Source organism: Phocoena phocoena, chromosome 7 (assembly GCF_963924675.1).
Source record: "Phocoena phocoena chromosome 7, mPhoPho1.1, whole genome shotgun sequence".
In the NCBI taxonomy this organism is placed as follows: domain Eukaryota; kingdom Metazoa; phylum Chordata; class Mammalia; order Artiodactyla; family Phocoenidae; genus Phocoena; species Phocoena phocoena.
The window spans coordinates 50,082,670-50,109,455 of record NC_089225.1 but is presented as its reverse complement, the minus strand read 5'-3'; the positions used below and the strand labels follow the sequence as shown (position 1 = coordinate 50,109,455).

At 36.7% G+C, this 26,786-nt stretch overlaps 1 protein-coding gene across 2 annotated transcripts in view; it reads right to left on the bottom strand.

Annotated features, from left to right (window-relative positions):
• The window catches only part of XIRP2 (xin actin binding repeat containing 2), a 308,823-nt gene that overhangs the window by 262,961 nt on the left and 19,076 nt on the right, over positions 1-26,786 (bottom strand). The gene's annotated exons all lie outside the window — the stretch shown is intronic.

Sequence of the window (26,786 nt, the reverse complement as noted above, 5' to 3'; positions counted from 1 at the left end):
TTTTAAAAAATAAATTAAGAGAAAAGTGATACAAACATATCTAAATTATGTTATCAGTCTTATGGTGAAGATCTGCAGTTGGTATGTTTTTGATATTTTTCTCGTGTGAACCTGAAGAGAAAATGTTTTTATTCTAAATAACAAAGGAAACAATGTTTCCTGTAGAAATATCTCAATTAAAAACATTTAATTATTCCATCTGATAGCCATTTATTTGTATATAATGGTACTGAATTCAAATTTAATGAAACTATGTTTTAATTTTATTCATCTTCGTTAGATATTATTCCTGATGATTCATGTATATTTTGAAGTTTTCATTACTAGCACAAGACATGCCATTTGAGAATTTCAATTTAATTGGTAATATTTTGATGTTAACTATTTTTAACACTTATGTCAGCAACTTGGTTGATGCTGTAGAGCTTAATATTCAAAACAGTCCCTCTTCAAGGCATTTATTTTGCATTTAAAAAATACCTGATACTGAATATCTTTTCTAATACAAGTGAAATACAGAATTTTTCAATGAAAAGATATTTTGAAAGTAAGATTTTAACATTTCCTGTCTCCTCTTAGGAACTATTTGTCAGTACCAGTTTATAAAATATGCATAATCACAATGCTCTTTAAATAATACATAGAATTTGATGCTTGTGGAGAGATTGTACAATATTTTTATGGAAAGAGCATAACGAACAATATGGAACTTGGCAGCTTATTTGAGTTCTGGCTCTATCACTTACTAGCTGTGTGTCCTTGGACTGACTATAGTTGCAAAGGACCTTTTCCTTATATATGAGATGGAAAAAATGATATTATTAGGCAATGCATTTATGTGACTTTTGAAGTTTTTCATAAATATGAAGTGAGACAGTATCTGTAAAAGCATGCTATATATCTTTAAGGGCTACACAAATTAAAGACAATATTGTTTCAGGGGTCTTTGCATGACCTCTAAAGCTATGTTTGTCCTAGGACTGAAAAATGCCCAAGAGGATTAGGGGTTTTTTAAAGCCTGACATAGTCAGGGGAGTTTCTTGTCAAAGAGAAGTAATATGAAGAGGGATTTGACTCTGCATGGCTATGGAGCCTTCTGGCAGCTTTGGAAGCTTTGCTAGGGCATGGGTGCTTGTGACAGTTTTATAGCAGCACAGATACAGCAAGCTGAGGACCTACTGACTATTGAAGAGAACATATTTTTCTGGAGAATTTCTGTATTAACTGGGAGGAACTTGAAGGGTTAGAATTTTCACAGAGAAGACAGAAAGAGTCAGAGGAAGATGCTTTATTGCTGCTCCTTTATTATATCTTTATCACCAGACTAGTGCCATGTAATTAGTAGTATCTTCTAGTAAAGACTGGTATCAAAGGTGAAAATATGTGGCAAGATTCTCTACTCAAAGTAAGATATATAATTGTCCTGGAATAACTTAAACTAGTATGTTTTTATTTCTTCTTTTTATAGAATACGTGTTCTATTGATCATTTCTTTTTCAAATAATTTATATTTGGGAATATAAGAAAAACATGTAGAAAAATTTTAAAAGATAGATAAGCATAAAGAGTAATATAAAAATCACTAAAAATTCTAACATTCAATGACTCATACATGAATATGGTTAGCCTGTTCATACTATTCTTTCCAGTCCTTCACTCTTTCTAGCTATCTGTAATTCTATCTGCTATTTATCTGATGACCTATTATTTTGCATAGTTGAAAATATATTTTACATGTGGTTTTAGATATTGCATTTTATAACATTATGTAATCACCATTTCCCACATAACAGACTCATTTACTAACTAGAATAGTTGCTATTACCACCTATTAGACATTTCTTAACATTTTGTAATGAATTCAAAAGACTTCATTAACACAATCATAGTTTCGGGGTCATTCATGCCCTCAATTATAATGGAACTCCTCTGCAAGTGTCTTAAGATAACATCTCATAATTTAGGGAAAATGTCTCTAAAGACACATTGTCACTCAAGGAGATGCTTATTTATTATCTCATATTTGAAAAACGCTGACTTTTGAAGTATTCATACACAATTCATGCATTTTTAAGAGGAAAGTGGAAGAAGCTGTAGCCATAGGTAACAAAGCTATGTTATAAGGGACCAATGTTTATACTTTATTTGTATGTTCTTTGTGTTCATTTTTTAGTGCTAGGTAATAAATTATCATAAAATTTTCAGCTTAAAGCAGCTCACATTTATTATCTCTCAGTTTCTGTAGGCCAGAAGTCTGGGCAGGGATTAACTGGGTTCCTGCTTCAAGGTCTCAGCTGGCTGCAATTAGGGTGTCAGCCAGGACTGCATTCTCATCAGAGGTTCAACTGGGGAAAAGATCTACTTCCAAAATCCTTTAGTTTGTTGGCAAAATTCATTCTTTTGGAGCTGAAGAACTGAGGGTTTTAGTTTTTTGCTGGAGGCCACCATTCTCTTTGAGACTGCCTGCAATTCCATGCTACATGGGCTTCTCCACTTGAAAGAAAGCCATGGCGGCTTTCTTCTTCAAAGCAAACAACAGAGAGAGACTCTAGCAGAACAAAGTCTTACACAATGTAACATAATCATGGGAGTGACATCTTTGACTTTTGCCACATTCTATTGATTACAAGCAAATCACAGGTCCTACCCTCACTCAAGGGCTTGAACAACAGAAGACAGAGATTATTGGGGCCACCTTAAGATCTGTCTCTATACTTCTGTGATTTTCAAAATTCTATAATAAACCTGTATTATGTTTGCAACATGAAAAATAGTAAAAACAAAGAAAAAAAAACCCCACAAAAATATAAAGGGACTTGTATCTTTAAAACAATAATGGAATAATTAATAACATGATAATGAAATTTAAAAGTACTATTCACAAATAGCTTGAAAAATATCAAACACATAGGAATAAATCTAACTAATGATATGTTAGATACCTACACTGAAAAATACAAAATATTACTGAGAAAAATTTTAAAAGACCTACATAGCTAGAGATATTTTATGTTACAGAATTGGAAGATTCAACATTTATAGGTGTAAATTCCCCCTAAACTGACATATAGTTTTAATGTATCTCAATTAAAATTCCAGAAGTGGGGTGTGTGTATGTGTGCACGTGTCTGTAAGTTAAAAGACGGATTCTATAAACTTAAATGCAAACATAAAGGGATTAGTATAGCCAAGACAATCTTGAAGAGGAAGAACTAAATTGAGGAAGTTCACTAGATTCTAATATTTATTGTAAAGATACAATAATGAAGACAGTGTGGTATTAGTGTGTGGATAGACAAATAGGCCAAAGGAATGAAACAGTGAGTCCAGAAATAGATCCATATGTGGAGGATAACTTGATTTTTATCAAATGTGCCACAACACTTCAGTATATGTCAAGGGGTGGGAGTGGTCATTTCAACAATGGTGCTGCAGCAAATAGATGCCCACATGGAAAAAAGAAAAGTCTTGACCTCCACCTTATACCATACACAAAAATTAATTCAACTTGAACCATGTATCTGAAAGTAATAAAGCCTCTAGAAGAAAACATTGGAACATTATAATATTGGGGTAGGTAAATATTTCTGGAACAGAACACTAAAGTAAGAATTTATAGATTAGACTTCATTAAAATAAAGCAATTCTGATAAGCAAAAGACATTATTAGGAATGCAAATATGCAAGGCACAAACAGGGAGATGGGAGATGGAAAACTGACAAATGACTTATACCTAGTATATATATAAAAATGCTACAAATAAAGAAAGACAAAAAACAACTTAAAATGATGGGCAGCAGGCTTGAACTGACATTACACAAAATTAGGTCTCCGTATGGCTAATCAACATTGACAAGTTGGTCAACATCATTAGGCATCAGGGGACTGCAAATAAAAGCATAATTAGAGCAGTACACATCCACTTGAATGGCTAACATTAAAAATTCTGGAAGACATAAATAATGGCAAGAATATTAAGTAATTAGAACTCTCATACATTGATAGTGGAAATGTAAATTAGTTCAATCACTTCGAAGATCTCTTTGGCTGAACCCATTAAAGCTAAACATAAGCAAGCAAATGTGCCAACATTTCTACTCCTATCCAAGATCAATGTGCATATGTCTATGAAAATTCATGTATAAAAATATTCCTAGCAGTTTAATGCAAAAACTTAATAAAATAGTCACAGAATGAAAACAGCTCAAATGTACACCAATAGGAGAATGGATAAACAACTTGCAGAATACTTATAAAACAGAATACAACTTGGCAAGAAAAACATACACACCACTTTTACACACAATGACATGGACAAAGCTCAGAAAAATTATGTTGAGGGAAAAAGGCGAAACACAAAAGAACACAAACTGCGTGATTCCATTCATATGAAGTTTAAGAACACAGACAACTATCTATTATGATAGAAGTCATAATAGTTGTTAACTCTGGGGAGAGTGTCATTGACTACTAAGGAGCATGAGGGAAGCTTTTGAGTTGAAATCTTGGTCTGAGTAATGCTTAAATGGGTGAATGGAAATACACCCATGTAAAAATCAACCAAGATGTACACTTGAAATCTGTACACTCTACTGTATGTGGATGAACCACTTCAAAGTAAGAGGCATACCAAGGGCAAAACTTTGTCCATTCATGTCAGTCTCCAGATATCACTGCATTACAATTACAAGTACCAGGTCCTTTGCTTAGTCTTCACATTAGTATTTAATCTTATTTGACCTTCACCAGTCTTATTTCTCTTTTTTCAAAAATCTTCTTTTTCAATATTTTGCTAGTTTCTTAACTTTTAGTTATGCTCACTGAGTTTATAACATGGTACTATGATTTGTTTTTCCCTTCCTGGTGAAGAAACATTGCATTATATTTTCATCCTGGCTGTGCCCTACTGCCCAAATCCTTCCTGTCTTCTGAAATTAGTGGTCATCTTGTCCACTTTTTCTACTCAACAGCTAAGAAATTTGAGGTCTAAAAGCTTACATAACCAATACAAACTAACACAACTAACTATCCTCAAAATGTGTACATAACACAGACAACTCATTTTGACATCTTTTTCCAACAGGAAGGTCCTGAGATAATACAACTCTGCCTATAAAATCTGGAATAGAAGAAAAAAAGAGCAGCAGTAGTACAAGAAAAGTAGAAGGGCTTCTATTGCAATTTTAAGAGATCATCATTTTAGAGATATGAAGCCTGGAATTTAGAAATTAAAATGAATTACTAATATCATTGGTAAACTATATTAATGTAAGTGAAAAGTGTATTCAGATACGATTTTCCATGGTTCTAATTCAAATGGATCTATCCAAACAACAAAACAATACACATAAATTACCTTCATGCAATTTAATTTCTTTACCTCAGAACAATTTCCATATTCACATATATCAATCGTTAAACTACTCATTCAACAATTTATTGTGCACCTATTGTGTCTTCCATGAACGTATTGAAATATGTTACTATAAATAGAAATCCAAGCTTTCTACAACTGACTTCCGTTCTCAGTAGCAGATATAACAATATCAGCAATGACAATTAAAAAAAGACTTCTTTTGTGATCAATACCTCATTTCAGGAAGGGAATCTGGCCAGCTAATCAGCAGTGTCAAGACTGGTGGGAAGTGGTGTGTTCCATGTTATGGTCAGATTGCCCTTACTTCTGAAATATGCTCTATAGGAAACTAACAGGTGCCATTATGCATCAAGTTAAAAATAAATGGAGGTGCCTTATGTTAAACATAATCTATCTATAACCCATGTTGCTGATGTCCCATTCAAATCTGAAAAATTTCCATCAGCAACACAAAAAAAACTAGAATCTAGTATAATACCTCTGAAGCTATGTTCTGAGGAACCTGGATATGAGGGAAAATCCATTATCAGTGGGTCTCAACCTTAGCTATATGTAGTCATTATTTGGACATTGTTAAATTATAATAATTCTCTGTATCTCAACCACTAATTATTCTAATTTAATTTGGTCTTGGGTGAGGACCACACTTCTCTCTCTATTTTTATGATAGTCCCATGTCAGCCTGAGAATCATTTTTTCATGTGAAAAGAATGAATTCAAAAGATGTTTTAACTGACTTGACTCAGGAAGTCATCTGATGTAAGAAACCCAAAGTAAGAAGGTGAGAAGAAACAAAGAAGTACATCTCCAAATATGTTCAAACCACCATTTCTTTCCAGGAATCAGCAAAAACAACATAAGAAATTAAGGAAGAGATATGCTGGTGAATTTTTATTTTAAAAATATCAAATATAGAGTAAAACAAGAAAAGAAAAAACAAAAAGAGCACTGTTTCAAGAAATAAGTAGTCAGAAACACTTTTTAATAATATTTTCATAATTTTATAATCACCATAATCTAATAGTACTATAAAGACTCACTCACAATAATACTCCAGTAATACCACAATCTCCAATAATGGATATCTGTCAATCTAAAAAGAGAAGCAAGTACAGGCTAATTAAGGCCATTGACTAGAGCCTTTCAGAGGTACCCTGGAAAGTCAGATTTAAACTCCTGAGATGATCTTTGCTTTTCAGAATTCTTATCAGTGTAACTGGAAGCAGGGTTTTTGAGGACAGCAGACAAATAGGGAAGGATCCCCAATTTGTTATATTTCTAAGGACCATAGCCCTCACTTAATAAGGAGATATGTTCAAGTGAAAACATGCCTTATCTGGCCTAACTATAACTTATTATAGAGCAGTGGTTCTTAAATTTTAGCATGCACCAGAATCACCTGGAGGGTTTTTTAAGATGCAGATTGCTAACCCTAGCCCGACTTTCTGACTTAGTAGGTGGTTAGGGTCGCCCAATTTTTATTTCTAACAAGTTCACGTGTGATGCTGTAGCTGCTGGTTGGGGGATCACTCTGATACAGAGTATTTACAAAGGCTTTATGCTGATCTCTAGTATTTGAGAACTAGAGCAAATTTCTCCACTGTCTATTTATATTGAATCTTGGAAATTCTAGGGAACTTCCACTAGTCTAATTCCACAATTGTAAGGAACTTGTGTCAAGATAATAAAGTCTCCCAAGGGTGATTCGCCCTGCGGACCCTCGGCTTTATGCTGATCATCCAGAACTGTTCTCATTCATGAATAGCCCTGCTGACCTGTACTCATATTGGGCTGGAAGATGAGAGGTGAGGAACGTTCACGAGCATGCTACTCCACCAGTTGTTTCCATTTCTTGTGTAAACAGAATATGTAAGTTAAACATTTGGGAGAGCAAAAATTTCAGAAGGTCATTTTAATTCTGTGAAGGAAATGGAACCAAGGACACCCAGATTCTTAAATGATGGCAATGATCTTGGGTTAACTTTTCTCACAGTGATTTCCTCTTCTCTGGGAATGGCCTCTTCTCTGGGGATGGCAGCTGGGAAAGAGGAGTTGCTCTTATCTGACCCTCCCCCTAGCCACATCTGATTAGTGCTGCACTGAACGTTCAATCAATGTCAAACCAGTAAATATTTTCTAGATTTTTAAAGTGGAACTGTGAATCAGTCTTTCTATGATGGAAAATATTGTAAAATGTAAAACTGAGGTGCTGAGTGAAGGAGGTTGTGTTTCCCAGCATGAAGATCATGATGAACAGGATAGATGCCATATTCCCCAGCATGTGGTGGAAGATGGTTCCTACTGATAAAAAACTGAACTGACATTATTGGGAAGGAAAAATATCTGGATAGGGAGGGAGAGGAAATGAGAGAGAAGGAGATCTGGCAGAATTCAATGACCTATTTACAGTAGTTCATGATGTTCAATGGCATAATTTCCTGGACGATTAGCTGATGGTTTAACCCTTCTCTGAGCACCCAATTTTCTTAGGTTTTTTGAGTGGGTTGCTATTACTTGCAATTTAATTCAAGAGGCTCTTCTTGTTATTAAGCTTAAGTCAAGAGGATGCTGCTCGAAAAAAGACAGCTATTTAAGTTACAGCTCTTAGAGTCAGTGGGGAAAAGAAGAAAGGAAATAGAGGAAAATGGAGTAGTAGATGCACGTTTCCTCCACCTAGGAAAAAGCCTATGGATGAGTGTGAAATAAATGAGGTGGAAATCCAAGAGCACAGGGCCCTTTCCTGTTCCATAACTGAGACGTTACGGAAGATGTTTGTGTAGTGCATTGTGCACCAACTTGGTATGTGTGAAACAAGTTAAGGAGCAGAACAGGGTGGCCAGGGATAGAAGGGCTTTAGTTAGCCCTCCTGAACTTCTCTTAGAGAATTATGACTATTGCTTCCCTTGAGCATTATTTTAGCCAAAAGTATGGACTGAAAAATAACCAAGCAAAGACTATGGCATCAGAGACCAGTGGAGCACCTGAGGGCCATGAGGGAAGATGGGGTTGTTTTCTGGAGAAAAGAGGCTTCCAGTAAGGAATGCAGCCCTGCCAATACTTTGATTTTATCCCAATGAGAATCATGTAGGATTTCTGACCTCTAGAGTTGTAAGATGATAAATTTGAGGTAATTTGTTATAGCAGCAATAGGAAGCCAATATTATTACTTACATTGGAAATTGGACTGATAAACCTAAAGTAGTTCTTATCTTACCCCTCAGCTGCCTTTTTTCCCCTGTTGTTTCTACTCTGATCATTTATTTAATAATTAATTGTAATCCCTAGATTTAAAGTCTATACTAGTGAAGAGCAACACAAGGACTAAAATATTAGTTTTCCTATTTGAAAACAACTCCAGAAAATAACATGAGGAAGAAAACATTTCAAACTAATAGTACACATGAGTCTTTTAAAATCATATTCTCAACTTAATGAGCCATGCCCATCTTTTTCTCCCATTACCAGGAACAACTGAGAGTAGACTATTTAAAATAAATCATGTTCTCAGGGTTTCGAGCTATTGCTGACTATATTATGACCGGTGCATTGAGCCTGCTGGGTCAATGGACAGCTGCTATTTTATTTATTTGTATACTTCTGCGCTACATTTTAAGCATGAAAAACATTGTGCAGGGCTGATGTTTCCTCTGCCCTATGGTCTGCTCACTGAGTAAATTCTTAGACAATGAGATTGTATTTCTTTGGCGGAAAGTAAACACTTACTATAACTCATGTCAGGGAAAAATTCTGCACAAAGCTTGAATAGTAAAATGATGCTAACTGAAAATGTGACTCTATCCTGCCAAATACAACACTAGGTTAACGTGGATTTAGAAGACACAGTTGCCACTGAATAAGAGGACTTTATTTCGTAACGCAGATTGATCTGGGTATTTGCAATAACAGCAGAGATTACTACGGTTAGCCTCTTGCGCCCTTTGAATGCCTCAATAAAGTAGACACCTCTGCTCAACATTCCCTTTAATGGCAATGATGAAAATGACAGGTGGTAGCAGATTGGAACGGTGGCTATTTTAATTAATTAATTTATTTATTAACATCTTTATTGGAGTATAATTGCTTTACAATGGTGTGTTAGTTTCTGCTTTATAACAAAGTGAATTGGTTATACATATACATATATCGCCATATCTCTTCCCTCTTGCATCTCACTCCCTCCCACCCTCCCTATCCCAGACTTCAAGGTGGTCACAAAACACCAAGCTGATCTCCCTGTGCTGTGCGGCTGCTTCCCACTAGCTATCTATTTTACATCTGGTAGTGTATATATGTCCATGCCACTCTCTCACTTTGTCCCAGCTTACCCTTCCCCCTCCCCATGTCCTCAAGTCCATTCTCTAGTACATCTGTCTTTATTCCCATCTTGCACCTAGGTGCTTCATGACCATATATATGTATATATTTTTAAAGATTCCATATATATGTGTTAGCATACGGTATTTGTTTTTCTCTTTCTGACTTACTTCACTCTGTATGAAAGACTCTAGGTCCATCCAAGTCACTACAAAAAACTCAATTTTGTTTCTTTTTAGGGCTGAGTAATATTCCATTGTATATATGTGCCACATCTTGTTTATCCATTCATCTGTTGATGGACACTTAGGTTGCTTCCATGTCCTGGCTATTGTAAATAGAAGCAATGAACAATGTGGTACATAACTCTTTTTGAATTATGGTTTTCTCAGGGTATATGCCCAGGAGTGGGATTGCTGGGTTGTATGGTAGTTCTATTTTTAGTTTTTTAAAGAACCTCCATACTGTTCTCCACAGTGGCTGTATCAGTTTACATGCCCACCAACAGTACACGAGGGTTCCCTTTACTCCACATCCTCTCCAGCATTTATTGTTTGTAGACTTTTTGATGATGGCCATTCTGACCGGTGTGAGATGATATCTCATTGTACATTTGATTGGCATTTCTCTAATGATTAGTGATGTTGAGCATCTTTCATGTGTTTGCTGGCAATCTGTATATTTTCTTTGGAGAATGTCTCTTTAGGTCTTCTGTCCATTTCTGGATTGGGTTGTTTGTTTTTTTTGATATTGAACTGAATGAGCTGCTTGAAAATTTTGGAGATTAATCCTTTGTCAGTTGCTTCATTTGCAAATATTTTCTCCCATTCTGAGGGTTATCTTTTTGTCTTGCTTATGGTGTTCTTTGCTGTGCAAAAGCTTTTTAGTTTCATTAGGTCCCATTTGTTTATTTTTGGTTTTGTTTCCATTTCTCTAGGAGGTGGGTCAAAAAGGATCTTGCTGTGATTTATGTCATAGAGTGTTCTCCTTATATTTTCCTCTAAGAGTTTGAAAGTGTTTGGCCTTACATTTAGGTCTTTAATCCATATTGAGTTTATTTTTGTGTATGGTTTTAGGGAGTGCTCTAAATTCATTCTTTTATATGTGCCTGTACAGTTTTCCCGGAACCACTTATTGAAGAGGCTGTCTTTTCTCCATTGTATATCCTTGCCTCCTTTACCAAAGATAACGTGACGACGTGTGCGTGGGTTTATCTCTGGGCTTTCTATCCTGTTCCATTGATCTATATTTCTGTTTTTGTGCCAGTACCATACTGTCTCGATTGCTGTAGCTTTGTAGCACAGCCTGAAGTCAGGGAGCCTGATTCCTCCAGCTCCATTTTTCTTTCTCAAGATTGCTTTGGCTATTCAGGGTCTTTTGTATTTCCATACAAATTGTGAAATTTTTTGTTTTAGTTCCGTGAAAAATGCCATTGGTAGTTTGATAGGGATTACATTGAATCTGTAGATTCCCTTGGGTAGTATAGTCATTATTACAATGTTGATTATTTCAATCCAAGAACATGGTATATCTCCCCATCTATTTGTATCATCTTTAATTTCTTTCATCAGTGTCTTATAATTTTCTGCATACAGGTCTTTGTCTCCCTAGGTAGGTTTATTCCTAGGTATTTTATTCTTTTTATTGCAATGGTAAATGGGAGTATTTTCTTGATTTCACTCTCAGATTTTTCATCATTAGTGTATCGGAATGCAAGAGATTTCTGTGCATTAATTTTGTATCCTGCTACGTTACCAAATGCATTGATTAGCTCTAATAGTTTTCTGGTAGCATCTTTAGGATTCTCTCTATATAGTATCATGTCATCTGCAAACAGTGACAGTTTTACTTCTTCTTTTCCAATTTGGATTCACTTTATTTCCTTTTCTTCTCTGATTGTTGTGGCTAAAACTTCCAAAACTATGTTGAATAAGAGTGGTGAGAGTGGGCAACCTTGTCTTGTTTCTGATCTTAGTGGAAATGCTTTCAGCTTTTCACCATTGAGGACGATGTTGGCTGTGGGTTTGTCATATATGGCCTTTATTATGTTGAGGAAAGTTCCCTCTATGCCTACTTTCTGCAGGGTTTTTATCATAAATGGGTGTTGAATTTTGCCAAAAGAGTTCTCTGCATCTACTGAGATGATCATATGGTTTTTCTCTTTCAATTTGTTAATACAGTGTATCACATTGATTGATTTGCATATATTGAACAATCCTTGCATTCCTGGGATAAACCCCACTTGTTCATGGTGTATGATCCTTTTAATGTGCTGTTGGATTCTGTTTGCAAGTACTTGTTGAGGATTTTTGCATCTATGTTCATTAGTGATGTTGGCCTGTAGTTTTCTTTCTTTGTGACATCCTTGTCTGGTTTTGGTATCAGGGTGATTTTGGCCTCGTAGAATGAGTTTGGGTGTGTTCCTCTCTCTGCTATATATTGGAAGAGTTTGAGAAGGATAGGTGTTAGCTCTTCTCTAAATGTTTGATAGAATTGTCCTGTGAAGCCATCTGGTCCTGGGCTTTTGTTTGTTGCAAGATTTTTAACCACAGTTTCAATATCAGTGTTTGTGATTGGGCTGTTCATATTTTCTGTTTCTTCCTAGTACAGTCATGGAAGGTTGTGCAATCCTGAGAATTTGTCCATTCCTTTCGGGTTGTCCATTTTATTGACATAGAGTTGCTTGTAGTAATCTCTCATGATCTTTTGTATTTCTGCAGTGTCAGTTGTTACTTCTCCTTTTTCATTTCTAATTCTATTGATTTGAGTCTTCTTCCTTTTTTTCTTGATGAGTCTGGCTAATGGTTTATCAACTTTGTTTATCTTGTCAAAGAACCAGCTTTTAGTTTTATTGATCTTTGTTATTGTTTCCTTCATTTCTCTTTCATTTATTTCTGATCTGATGTTTATGATTTCTTTCCTTCTGCTAACGTTGGGGGTGTTTTTGTTCTTCTTTCTCTAATTGATTTAGGTATAAGGTTAGGTTGTTTATTAGGGATGTTTCTTATTTCTTAATGTAGGATTGTATTGCTATAAACTTCCCTCTTAGAACTGCTTTTGCTGCATACCATAGGTTTGGGGTCATCGTGTTTTCATTGTCATTTGTTTCTAGGTTTTTTTTTGGTTTCCTCTTTTATTTCTTCAGTGATCTCTTGGTTATTAAGTAGTGTATTGTTTAGCCTCCATGTGTTTGTATTTTTTACAGATTTTTTCCTGTAATTGATATCTAGTCTTCATAGCATTGTGGTCAGAAAAGATACTTGACATGATTTCAATTTTCTTGAATTTACCAAGGCTTGATTTGTGATCCAAAATATGATCTAGCCTGGAGAATGTTCCATGAGCACTTGAGAAGAAAGTGTATTCTGTTGTTTTTGGATAGATGTCCTATATATATTAATTATGGAATGTCCTATATATATTAATTAAGTCCATATTGTTTAATGTATCACTTAAAGCTTGTGTTTCCTTAGTTATTTTTATTTTGGATGATCTGTCCATTGGTGAAAGTGGGGTGTTAAAGTCCCCTACTAAGATTGTGTTACTGTCGATTTTCCCTTTTATGGCTGTTAGCATTTACCTCATGTATTGAGGTACTCCTATGTTGGGTGCATAAATATTTACAATTGTTATATCTTCTTCTTGGATTGATCCTTTGATCATTATGTAGTGTCCTTCTTTTTCTCTTGTAATAGTCTTTAACATCTATTTTGTCTGATATGAGAATTGCTACTCCAGCTTTCTTTTGATTTCCCTTTGCATGGAATATCTTTTTCTATCCCCTCACTTTCATTCTGTATGTGTCCCTAGATCTGAAGTGGGTCTCTTGAAGACAGCATATATATGGGTCTTGTTTTTGTATCCATTCAGCCAGTCTATGTCTTTTGGTTGCAGCATTTAATCAATTTACATTTAAGGTAATTATAGATATGTATGTTCCTGTTACCATTTTCTTCATTGTTTTGGGTTTGTTATTGTAGGTCTTCTCTTACGCTTGTGTTTCCTGCCTGGAGAAGTTCCTTTAGCATGTGTTGTAAAGCTTGTTTGGTGCTGCTGAATTCTTAGTTTTTGCTTGTCTGTAAAGGTTTTAATTTTTCATCGAATCTGAATGAGATCCTTGCTGGGTAGAGTAATCTTGGTTGTAGGTTTTTCCCTTTCATCAGTTTAAATATGGCCTGCCACTCCCTTCTGGCTTGCAGAGTTTCTGCTGAAAGATCAGCTGTTAACCTTATGGGGATTCCCTTGTATATTATTTGTTGTTTTCCCCTTGCTGCTTTTAATACTTTGTATTTAATTTTTGATAGTTTGATTAATATGCCTTGGTGTGTTTCTCCTTGGATTTATCCTGTATGGGACTCTCTGTGCTTCCTGGACTTGGTTAACTATTTCCTTTCCCATATTAGGGAAGTTTTCAACTATAATCTCTTCAAATATTTTCTTAGTACCTTTCTTTTTCTCTTCTTCTTCTGGGACCCCTATAGTTCGAATGTTGGTGCATTTAATCTTGTCCCAGAGGTCTCTCAGACTGTCCTCAATTCTTTTCATTCTTTTTTCTTTATTCTGCTCTGCAGTAGTTATTTCTACTATTTTATCTTCCAGGTCACTTATCCGTTCTTCTGTCTCAGTTATTCTGCTATTGATCCCTTCTAGAGAATTTTAAATTTCATTTATTGTGCTGTTCATCACTGTTTGTTTGCTCTTTAGTTCTTCTAGGTCCTTCTTAAACGTTTCTTGTGTTTTCTCCATTCTATTTCCAAAATTTTGGATCATCTTTACTATCATTATTCTGAATTCTTTTTCAGGTAGACTGCCTATTTCCTCTTCATTTGTTGGGTCTGGTGGGTTTTTACCTTGCTCCTTCATCTGCTGTGTGTTTCTCTGTCTTCTCATTTTGCTTATCTTACTGTGTTTGGGGTCTCTTTTTCACAGGCTGCAGGCTCATAGTTCCCATTGTCTTTGGTGTCTGTCCACAGTGGCTAAGGTTGGTTCAGTGGGTTGTGTAGGCTTCCTGGTGGAGGGGACTAGTGCCTGTGTTCTGGTGGATGAGGCTGGATCTTGTCTTTCTGGTGGGCAGGTCCATGTCTGGTGGTGTTTTTTATGGTATCTGTGACCATATTATGATTTTAGGCAGCCTCTCTGCTAATGGGTGGGGTTCTGTTCCTATCTTGCTAGTTATTTGGTATAGGGTGTCCAGCACTGTAGCTTGCTGGTCATTGAGTGGAGCTGGGTCTTGGCATTGAGATGCAGATCTCTGGGAGATTTTCACCATTTGATATTACATGAAGCTGGGAGGTCTCTTGTGGACCAATGTCCTGACCTTGGCTCTCGCACATCAGAGGCACAGCCCTGATGCCTGGGTGAAGTACCAAAAGCCTGTCATCTACAAAGCTAAGAATAAAAGGGAGAAAAAAAGGAAGAAAGAATGAAAAAGATAAAATAAAATAAAGTGAAAGAAAATAAAATTATGAAAATAAAAAGTAGAAAAATAATTATTAAAAAAATTTTTAAATAATACAAAAAGAAAGGAGAGTAACCAAAGCAAAAAACAAATCCACCAATGATAACAAATGCTAAAATGTAAACTAAAAAAAAAGAAAGAAAAAAAAATGGACAGACAGAACCCGAGGACAAATGGTAAAAGCAAAACTATACAGACAAAATCACACACAGAAGCATACACATACACAGTCAAAAAAAGAGAAAAAGGGAAATATATATATATATATATATATATATATATATATATATATATATATATATTGTTGCTGTCAAAGTCCACCTCCTCAATTTGGGATGATTCGTTGTCTATTCAGGTATTCCACAGATGCAGGGTACATCAAGTTGATTGTGGAGATTTAGTCCACTGCTCCTGAGGCTGCTGGGAGAGATTTCCCTTTTTCTTCTTTGTTTGCACAGCTCCTGGGGTTCAGCTTTGGAGTTGAACCTGCCTCTGCATGTAGGTTGCCTGAGGGCGTCTGTTCTTTGCTCAGACAGGACGGGGTTAAAGGAGACGGTGATTCAGGGGCTCTGGGTCACTCAGGCCTTGGGGGACGGAGGGGTATGGATGCGGGGCGAGCCTGCGGCGGGCAGAGACCGGCATGACTTTGCACCAGCCTGAGGCGCGCCGTGCGTTCTCCCGGGAAAGTTGTCCCTGGATCACCGGGCCCTGGCAGTGGCGGGTTGCACAGGCTCCCTGGAGGGGAGGTTTGGAGAGTGACCTCTGCTTGCACACAGGCTTCTTGGTGGCGGCAGCAACAGCCTTAGCATCTCATGCCCGTCTCTGGGGTCCATGCTGTTAGCCGCGGCTGGTGCCCGTCTCTGGAGCTCCTTTAAGCAGCGCTCTTAATCCCCTCTCCTCGAGCACCAGGAAACAAAGAGGGAAGATAAAGTCTCTTGCCTCTTCGGCAGGTCCAGACTATTTCCCGGACTCCCTCCCGGCTAGCTGTGGTGCGTTAGCCCCTTCAGGCTGTGTTCACGCCACCAGTCCTCTCTCTGCGATCCAACCGAAGTCCAAGCCTCAGCTCCCAGGCCCCGCCAGCCCCTGCAGGTGAGCAGACAAGCCTCTCGGGCTAGTGAGTGCCGGTTGGCACCGATCCTCTGTGCGGGAATCTCTCCACTTTGCCCTCTGCACCCCTTTTGCTGTGCTCTCTTCCGTGGCTCTGTAGCTTCCCCCCTCCGCCACCCGCAGTCTCTACCCGCGAAGGGGCTTCCTAGTGTGTGGAAACCTTTCCTCCTTCACGGCTCCCTCCCACTGGGGCAGGTCCCGTCCCTATTCTTTTGTCTCTGTTTTTTCTTTTTTCTTTTGCCCTACCCAGGTACGTGGGGAGTTTCTCGCCTTTTGGGAGGTCTGAGGTCTTCTGCCAGCATTCAGTAGGTGTTCTGCAGGAGCTGTTACACATGTAGATGTATTTCTGATGTATTTGTGGGGAGGAAGGTGATCTCCACGTCTTACTCTTCCACCGTCTTGAAGCTCCTCTCCACGGTAGCTATTTTAAATCAAGACGGATACCTTTCTACACTTTAAGTGGGAATGGATGTATATATAGATTATTGGTTTGGCCAGGTTTCAACAATGACAGATTGTTTTATAGTTGTCGTAATAACGAAAGAAGGTAGGTAGGCAGGAAAACATTTTACAAACTTGAGAACTGTGTTTCAATGTGAAATGAGCAAATATTTAACCCACCAAATAAAGTGAATAATAGAAAAGTCTTCAGAAAACCAAATAAGCTCAGGCAATCGTCCTTCAAATCTTATATATGTAACTGTCAAAGGCACAGAATTGCTTCAAGATGGATTTATTTATTAAACAAACATGGATTGCACACTTGTCCTGTACCTATCACCCTGCTAACCACTAGGGACACTAAGATGAATTCTGACAGAGTCCTTCCCCATAAGAACAGTGGAGAGCGATCAGACATATACATAAATTTTTTTGCTATGGACATTGGGATATGTGTTTATGCAAAGATAGTCAGTTGCATCAAGTGAGTTGAGGTGATTATGGTGCATGGAGCATCTATTAAATCACAATAGATGAGAAATTAAAACTATGCTATAAACTAAAAAGTAGTATGAATTTGGTGTTCTTTTTGATCGACATTCCCAGAACATACCTAACAATGGGAAAGATAATATTCCTGAATGCATGTCCAGTCATTCAGTAATTACAGGAGCTTGGTGAATCTGTGGTGTAAAAAGGTGAAAATCTAACTTAGAAACTGAATTAAAAGGCTCAATGAAAACTGTATAAACCTTTTATACAAAGTATTAAATGTTTAATACTGAGCCTCCCTCAGATGTTCCAGAGAACAATACTGAATGTAAGCTGACAGCTGTCTAAATGCAGAGTTGACAAGATTTTTGATAAATATAGCTATTACCTATTATATGTGAAAGCATAGCCTGTAATCCTTTTAGTATAGAGAAAAACACATTCAGTGAGGCAGTGTTGGCACAAAGTATTGGGGAGTGAGAAAGGGGAGAGAAAAACCTACACACTATTAAAGTTTTAGTGATCCTTAATATTAAAAATCAGACTGCAAGATTCATTTTCTAATCAAAACAAGATAAACCATCTTCTTGCCTTTGCAATAAGGATAAAAGACATCAACATTTAAATGTCAGCTCTATGGAATCCTCAATAATTTTTAAATTTAAATGACTCATTAAATCCTTCAGTGATATTATTCTCCCATCACTCTTAAATTTGGCACCATAAACCACAATTAATATCAAAAGTTATCTACAGATTCAATGCAATCCCTATCAGAATTCCAATGGCATTTTTCACAGAAATAGAAAAAAAATCCTAAAATTTGCACAGAACCACAAAAGACCCCAAATAGCTAAAGAAATCTTGAGAAAGGAGAACAAAACTGGAGGCATCAAACTTTCTGATTTCAAATTATATTATAAAGCTATAGGACTCAAAACAGTAATGGTATAGGCATAAAAGCAGACACATACATCAATGGAACAGAATAGAGAGCTCAGAAATAATCCCATGCATATCAAGTCAATTAATTTTTGACAAAGGAGCTAAGAATATACAGTGGGGAAAGGAGAGTCTCTTCAATAAATGGTCTTGGGAAAATTAGACAGGCACATGCAAAAGAATGCAACTGGAGCACTATCTTACACCATACACAAAAATGAACTCAAAATAGATTAAAGTCTTGAACCTAAGACCTGAAACCATAAAATTCATTGAAGAAAACCTAGGGAGTAAGCTCCTTATCATTAGTCTTGGCAATTACTTTTTGGATTTGACAACAAAAGCAAAAGCAACAAAAGCAAAAATAAATAACAGAGACCACATCAAACTAAAAAGCCTCTGCTCAACAAAATGAAAAGGCAGCCTACAGAATGGGAGAAAGTATTTGTAAACCACATATCTGATAAGGTGTTAATATCTCAAATATACAATGAACTCATACAATCAATAGCAAAAAACCAAATGACCGAATTTAAAAATGGGCAAATGACCTGAATAGATATTTTTCCAAAGAAAACATACAAGTGGCCAACAGGTTCATGAAAAGGTGCTCAATATCACTAATCATCAGGGAAATGAAAATCAAAACCACAATGAGATATCACTCACAGCTGTTAGGATGGCTACTGTGAAAAAGACAAGCGAGAACAAATGGTGGCAAGAATGTAGAGAAAGGGGAACACTTGTGCACTGTTAGTGGGAATGTAAACTGGTACAGCCATTACAAAAAACAATATGGAGGTTTCTCAAGAAATTAAAAATAGAACTACCATATGATCTAGGAATCCCACTTCTAGCTATATATCCAAAGGAAATAAAACCATTATGTCGAAGAGGTATCTGTACTCCCATGTTCATTGCAGGATTACTCACAGTAGTCAAAGTACAGAAGTAATCTAAGTGTCATTCAACAGATGAATAGATCAAGAAAATGTATGTGTCTGTGTGTGCATGTACATTCGGCTTTAAAAAAGAAGGAAATCCTGTCATTTTTGACAACATCAATGAACCTGGAGGGTATTATGCTATGTGAAATAAGCCAGACAGAAAAAGACAAATACTCCCTGGTACCGCTTATATGTGGAATTAAAAAAAAAAAGAAACAGAGAGGAGAAAAGTGGTTGTCAGGAGCTCTGGGACAGAGAAAATAGGGAATGATCAGTAAAATGATACAAACTTTCAGTTATAAAATGAATAAGGTCTGAGGATATAATAGATGACATGGTGACCATAGTTGATAACACTGTACTGTATAATTGAAACTTGCTAAGCATTTAAGCATTCTTACCCGAAACAAACAAACAAAAAGTTAAATATATGAGGTGATGGATGCTTTAATTAACTCAGTGAGGAGAATTCGTTCACAATATATACATATATCAAATCATCACATTGTATATTTTAAATATATTACAATTTTACTTGTCAATTATACCTCAATAAAACTGGAAAAAAAGTGTCATAGAGCTGGATGCTGAGAGACAGAGTTGGGAGTGTATGGGCTGATTGTGGTGGTTGGAGGAGAGGGTATATTCTGTTTTCTGGCATCCTACGAAAGAGGGTTCTAGTGCCAGAAGCACTTAGGAAGGCTCTTCTTCAACTCTGGCCCTTAACCTGCTTGTCATGACAGAGGAGACAACTGTCAGAGGAGGAAGAGGATGTGCGCAAGCATAATCAGTCAAAAAAAAAAAAACCAGAATAAGTATATATGTATTTGTGACTGAAATTATAATTGAAGAAAATGTTTTCAATATAAAAATTAGAAGATGAAAATAACACATTTGGTATCTATCTATACAAATAAAACTGCTATAAGTCCTTGATTTGAAGCCTAGCCAGAAAAAGCAAAGCCTCAAATGGGACATATTATGTCAGTACAGTACCACAGGGTGCTAAGTTCTGAGGAGTATGAACTGCACTCAAGGAAGATAATAAAAATGCTGGATGGATCTCAGAGTTGTCAAATTCTCTACCTTCCTAACCCAAGTGCTTGTTGCAAAACTTGGACAAACAAAAAAAAGACAATGACATTGGTCTCTGTCAAAATTGCTGGCACTCCCAGTGGGTCTACAAATATATTCCTGATTTGTCTGCTGAAAAAATAAGCATAAAACTCATAAACAAAGATTTAAAAATATCTTTGAAGCAAGATACTCAAATATATCGGCTGACCTCTGCAGTACAGTTTCCTTAATTAACATTCAAACTTTCTGTGGTTTTGTTTTCAGGGCATCTGTCTTTCCTTAGCTTGAACCTGCTGAGTCATATCATGCCCTTGTCATGTACAGGTTTGGCCATGACTCTTCAGTCAGGAGTATCTCAACCTCACCTCCTACTGCAAAGCTGTGTCCTGAGCTCCCAAGGTTAGACATAGTCTGTCATTTCCCACAGTGACAAATGCAGAATATTGTGTTGCTTCAAAGGGCAAAACTTTATTCACATACTACTGGGAACTGGATATTCCCAGTAGACATTCACCTCAACATGAGGATTAACCTTCTACGAAAGAGAGCCATCTAAACATAGGAGCACCTCAATACATAAGAGAAATACTAACAGCCATAAAAGGGGAAATTGACAGTAACACATTCATAGTAGGGGACTTTAACACCCCGCTTTCAGCAATGGACAGATCACCCAAAATGAAAATAAATAAGGAAACACAAGCTTTAAATGATACATTAAACAAGATGGACTTAATTGATATTTATAGGACATTCCATCCAAAAACAACAGAATACACATTTTCCTCAAGTACTCATGGAACATTCTCTAGGATAGATCATATCTTGGGTCACAAATCAGGCCTTGGTAAATTTAAGAAAATTGAAATTGTATCAAGTATCTTTTCCGACCACAACGCTATGAGACAAGATATCAATTACAGGAAAAGATCTGTAAAAAATACAAACACACGGAGGGTAAATAATACACTACTTAATAACGAAGTGACCACTGAAGAAATCAAAGAGGAAATCAAAAAACACCTAGAAACAAATGACAATGGAGACACGACAACCCAAAACCTATGGTATGCAGCAAAAGCAGTTCTAAAAGGGAAGTTTATAGCAATACAATCCTACCTTAAGAAACAGGAAACATCTTGAATAAACAACCTAAACTTGCACCTCAAGCAATTAGAGAAAGAAGAACAAAAAATCCCTAAAGTTAGCAGAAGGAAAGAAATCATAAAAATAAGATCAGAAATAAATGAAAAAGAAATGTAGGAAACGATAGCAAAGTTCAATAAAACTAAAAGCTGCTTCTTTGAGAAAATAAACCTGGTTCTTCGAGAAGATAAACCAAGTTGATAAACCATTAGCAAGACTCATTACAAAAAAAAGGAAGGAGACTCAAATCAATAGAATTAGAAATGAAAAAGGAGAAGTAACAACTGACACTGCAGAAATACAAAAGATTATGAGAGATTACTACAAGCAACTCTATGCCAATAAAATAGACAACCCGAAAGAAATGGACAAATTCTCAGAAATGCACAACCTTCTATGACTGTACTAGGAAGAAATAGAAAATATGAACAGCCCAATTACAAACACTGATATTGAAACTGTGGTTAAAAATCTTGCAACAAACAAAAGCACAGGACCAGATGGCTTCACAGGACAATTCTATCAAACATTTAGAGAAGAGCTATCACCTATCCTTCTCAAACTCTTCCAAAATATAGCAGAGGGAGGAACACTCCCAAACTAATTCTATGAGGCCACCATCACCCTGATACCAAAACCAGACAAGGATGTCACAAAGAAAGAAAACTACAGGCCAACATCACTAATGAACATAGATGCAAACATCCTCAACAAAATACTAGCAAACAGAATCCAACAGCACATTAAAACGATCATACACCATATCAAGTGGGGTTTATTCCAGGAATGCAAGGATTCTTCGATATATGCAAATCAATCAACGTGACACACCATATTAACAAACTGAAGGAGAAAAAACATATGATTATCTCAATAGATGCAGAGAACTCTTTTGACAAAATTCAACACCCATTTATGATAAAAACCCTGCAGAAAGTAGGCATAGAGGGAACTTTCCTCAACATAATAAAGGCCATATATGACAAACACATGGCCAACATTGTCCTCAATGGTGAAAAGCTGAAATCATTTCCACTAAGATCAGGAACAAGACAAGATTGCCCACTCTCACCACTTTTATTCAACATAGTTTTGGAAGTTTTAGCCACAGCATTCAGAGAAGAAAAGGAAATAAAATGAATCCAAATTGGAAAAGAAGAAGTAAAGCTGTCACTGTGTGCAGATGACATGATACTATGCATAGAGAATCCTAGAGATGCTACCAGAAAACTACTAGAGCTAATCAATGAATTTGGTAAAGTAGCATGATACAAAATTAATGCACAGAAATCTTTGGCATTCCAATACACTAATGATGAAAAATCTGAGAGTGAAATCAAGAAAATACTCCCATTTACCATTGCAACAAAAAGAATACAATATCTAGGACTAAACCTACCTAAGGAGACAAAAGACCTGTATGCAGAAAATTATAAGACACTGATGAAAGAAATTAAAGATGATACAAATAGATGGAGAGATATACCATGTTCTTGGATTGGAAGATTCAACATTGTGAAAATGACTCTACTACCCAAAGCAATCTACAGATTCAATGCAATCCCTATCAAACTACCACTGGCATTTTTCACAGAACTAGAACAAAAAACTTCACAATTTGTATGGTAACACAAAAGACCCAGAGCAGCCAAAGCAATCTTGATAACGAAAAATGGAGCTGGAGGAATCAGGCTCTCTGACTTCAGGCTATACTACAAAGCTACAGTAATCAAGACAGTATGGTACTGGCACTAAAACAGAAATATAGATCAATGGAGCAGGATAGAAAGCCTAGAGATAAACCCACGCACATATGGTCACCTTATCTTTGATAAAGGAGGCAGGAATGTACTGTGGAAAAAGGACAGCCTTTTCAATAAGTGGTGCCGGAAAAACTGGACAGGTACATGTAAAAGTATGAGATTAGAGCAATCCCTAACACCATACACAAAAATAAGCTCAAAATAGATTAAAGACCTAAATGTAAGGCCAGAAACTATCAAACTCTTAGAGGAAAAAATAGGCAGAACACTCTATGACATAAATCACAGCAAGATCCTTTTTGACCCACCTCCTAGAGAAATGGAAATAAAAACAAAAATAAACAAATGGGACCTAATGAAACATCAAAGCTTTTGCACAGCAAAGGAAACCATAAACAAGAAGAAAAGACAACCCTCAGAATGGGAGAAAATAGTTGCAAATGAAGCAACTGACAAAGGATTAATCTCCAAAATTTACAAGCAGCTCATGCAGCGCAATAACAAAAAAACAAACAACCCAATCCAAAAATGGGCAGAAGACCTAAATAGACATTTCTCCAAAGAAGATATACAGATTGCCAACAAACACATGAAAGAATGCTCAACATCATTAATCATTAGAGAAATGCAAATCAAAACTACAATGAGATATCATCTCACACCAGTCAGAATGGCCATCATCAAAAAATCTAGAAACAATAAATGCTGGAGAGGGTGTGGGGAAAAGGGAATCCTCTTGCACTGCTGGTAGGAATGTGAATTGGTACAGCCACTATGGAGAACAGTATGGAGGTTCCTTAAAAAATGAAAAATAGAACTACCATATGACCCAGCAATCCCACTACTGGGCATATACCCTGAGAAAACTATAATTCATAAAGAGTCATGTACCAATATGTTCATTGCAGCTCTATTTACAATAGCCAGGACATGGAAACAACCTAAGTGTCCATCATCGGATGAATGGATAAAGAAGATATGGCACATATATACAATGGAATATTACTCAGCCATGAAAAGAAACGAAATTGAGTTATTTGCAGTGAGGTGGATGGACCTAGAGTGTGTCACACAGAGTGAAGTAAGTCAGAAAGAGAATGACAAATACCATATGCTAGCACATATATATGGAATCTAAGAAAAAAAATGTCATGAAGAACCTAGGGGTAAGACGGGAATAAAGACACAGACCTACTAGAGAAAGGAGTTGAGGATATGGGGAGGGAGAAGGGTAAGCTGTGACAAAGTGAGAGAGTGCCATGGACATATATACACTATCAAACGTAAAATAGATAGCTAGTGGGAAGCAACCGCATAGCACAGGAAGATCAGCTCGGTGCTTTGTGACCGCCTGGATGGGTGGGATAGGGAGGGTGGGAGAGAGGGAGACGCAAGATGGAGGAGATATGGGAACATATGTATATGTATAACTGATTCACTTTGTTGTAAAGCAGAAACTAACACATCATTATAAAGTAATTATACTCCAATAAAGATGTAAAAAAAAAAAAGAAAGAAAGAAAGAGGGCCATCTGACAATTGAAAGAACTGCTTTGCAAAAGCATGAACTCCTTGAAACTGAAAGTATTTAAAGGGAAGCTGGGTTGCCATCTGCCCAGGATATAATATGAATTCCAACCTTGGGAGGGAGTTTGACTCAAAGACATCCGAGTCTTAAGATTCTGATTCTTATCATTCTACTTCAGTCACTTTAATTACCATATCTTTTTTTTTTTTTTTTTTTTGTGGTACGGGGGCCTCTCACTGTTGTGGCCTCTCCCATTGCAGAGCACAGGTTCCGGATGTGCAGGCTCAGCGGCCATGGCTCACGGGCCTAGCTGCTCCGCAGCATGTGGGATCTTCCCGGACCGGGGCACGAACCCGTGTCCCCTGCATCGGCAGGTGGACTCTCAACCACTGCACCACCAGGGAAGCCCTGGAGCAGTATATTTTTATTATTTATTCTGAGTTCTGCATCTGCTGAGTTTACTTTCTTCTGTTCTATGTAGAAATCTTCATATGTTATGGGAAAAGGGAGTTTGGACATTAGCATAAGATAAAGCTTTTTGGTAGACATAAATGTCTTTCAACACCATGTGGTATATACATACTGGACCCCAGTATCTGAGAGCCTCTATATGCTCAGCACTGCATTTCTGATGTACAGCTGCAAGAAGATGCGGAATATATTTTTATTCTTTTCTCTATACCTAAAATATTTTATAATTTAGAAGAGTAGGTAATAATTGATTATTACTTAACATTTTCTAGAGTAGAAAAAAACATGTCATACAGCAAGTCACAGTACATTATGAGGACTTTCCTGAACTGGTGATGGCAGTGGGGTTGGGTGTAAGTCAATAGTCATGAGGTAGACTTTACCAAGAGAATCTATGCAACAGCGAAATGGAAGCTCTCTCTGATATTAGCTGCATGCTCCAGGTCACTGTATAATAACAAATGGGGCAAAATGGAATAAATATGAATCAGGAATGCAGTTTATCCTTTGATAGGCTGGTAGATATAAATTGATGTAAAAGTAACATCAGACTTCAGACATAAAAATGGTTATAAAAGTAGCATTAATTCCTTCATGTCCATTTCTTGCACAATTTCACCAGTGTCATCTATAAGGCATACAGAGTAATAACACAGGGTGTCCAACCCAGAGAAGCTGGCACACAGCCACTGAAAAGATTGCTTTGGCTAAGTTGACCATATGCAAGGGACAAATGACATCAGGTTATTAAACACCTGCTGTCAAATCAGCAGAAGGAGTGCAACTATAGGCAGTGCAGGCTGAAGAATTCCTATAAGGTTACCTTGAAGCTGAGTCCTAAGGATGAAATGCTAAAGCACATGACCTGGAGAGTAGACCCTGAAAGAGCCAGCTCATTTTAACAAGGGCTTTCCATGCACCCATTCTTAAGGTACTTAATGAGCACACCCAACATGCTTGGCACTCTGTTAAAAACAACGGAGGGAAGGAAAAGGAAGAGAAGATGTGTTCTCGCCTTATAATCCAGGTGGATAATCAAGCAAGGTAGTAAAATAATTTATCACTCAAACTGGGACACTTTTGAGAATGGAAAGAATTCTATTAAAAATTATGCTGCAGCAACATATGTAAACTAGGACTGTTCCTACAAAGCAGGACATATTGTTGCCGTATAGATCAGATATGTATAATTCATTCTTAAATAGCAAAATGCGGAATTGAATTTGAAATGATACAGAGTAAAATAATATATAAAATAAAACTAAAAGAGCATCTTGTCATAAATAAAGAAAACAAAACAAACTTATACCCCAAAGTTAGATACACCCAATTATAGTGAAAAATTAAAGTCAATTTAGCACCAATGGGCAGAAGCAAGACATAATAAGTAGAAAAAAAAATCAAGCCACTCACTATACACTTATTAGAAAGGTTAAAATTCAAAATACTGAGAATTCCAAATGATGGCAAGCTATGGACTTGTTAGTAATAATGTACCAATAATGGCTCATCAATTTTAATAAACATATCACACTAATGCAAGATGTTCGTAATAGGGGAAACTGGGGGTTGGAGGGAGAGGGGATATGGGAACTCTGTATTTTACTCATTTTTTTCTCTAAACTTTCTTTTCCCTAAAAAGAAAGTTTATTATTAAAAATGTGAATATCAACATCTGGAATATTATCTTGACATGGTAGTTGGAGGAAACTAAAGAAACCT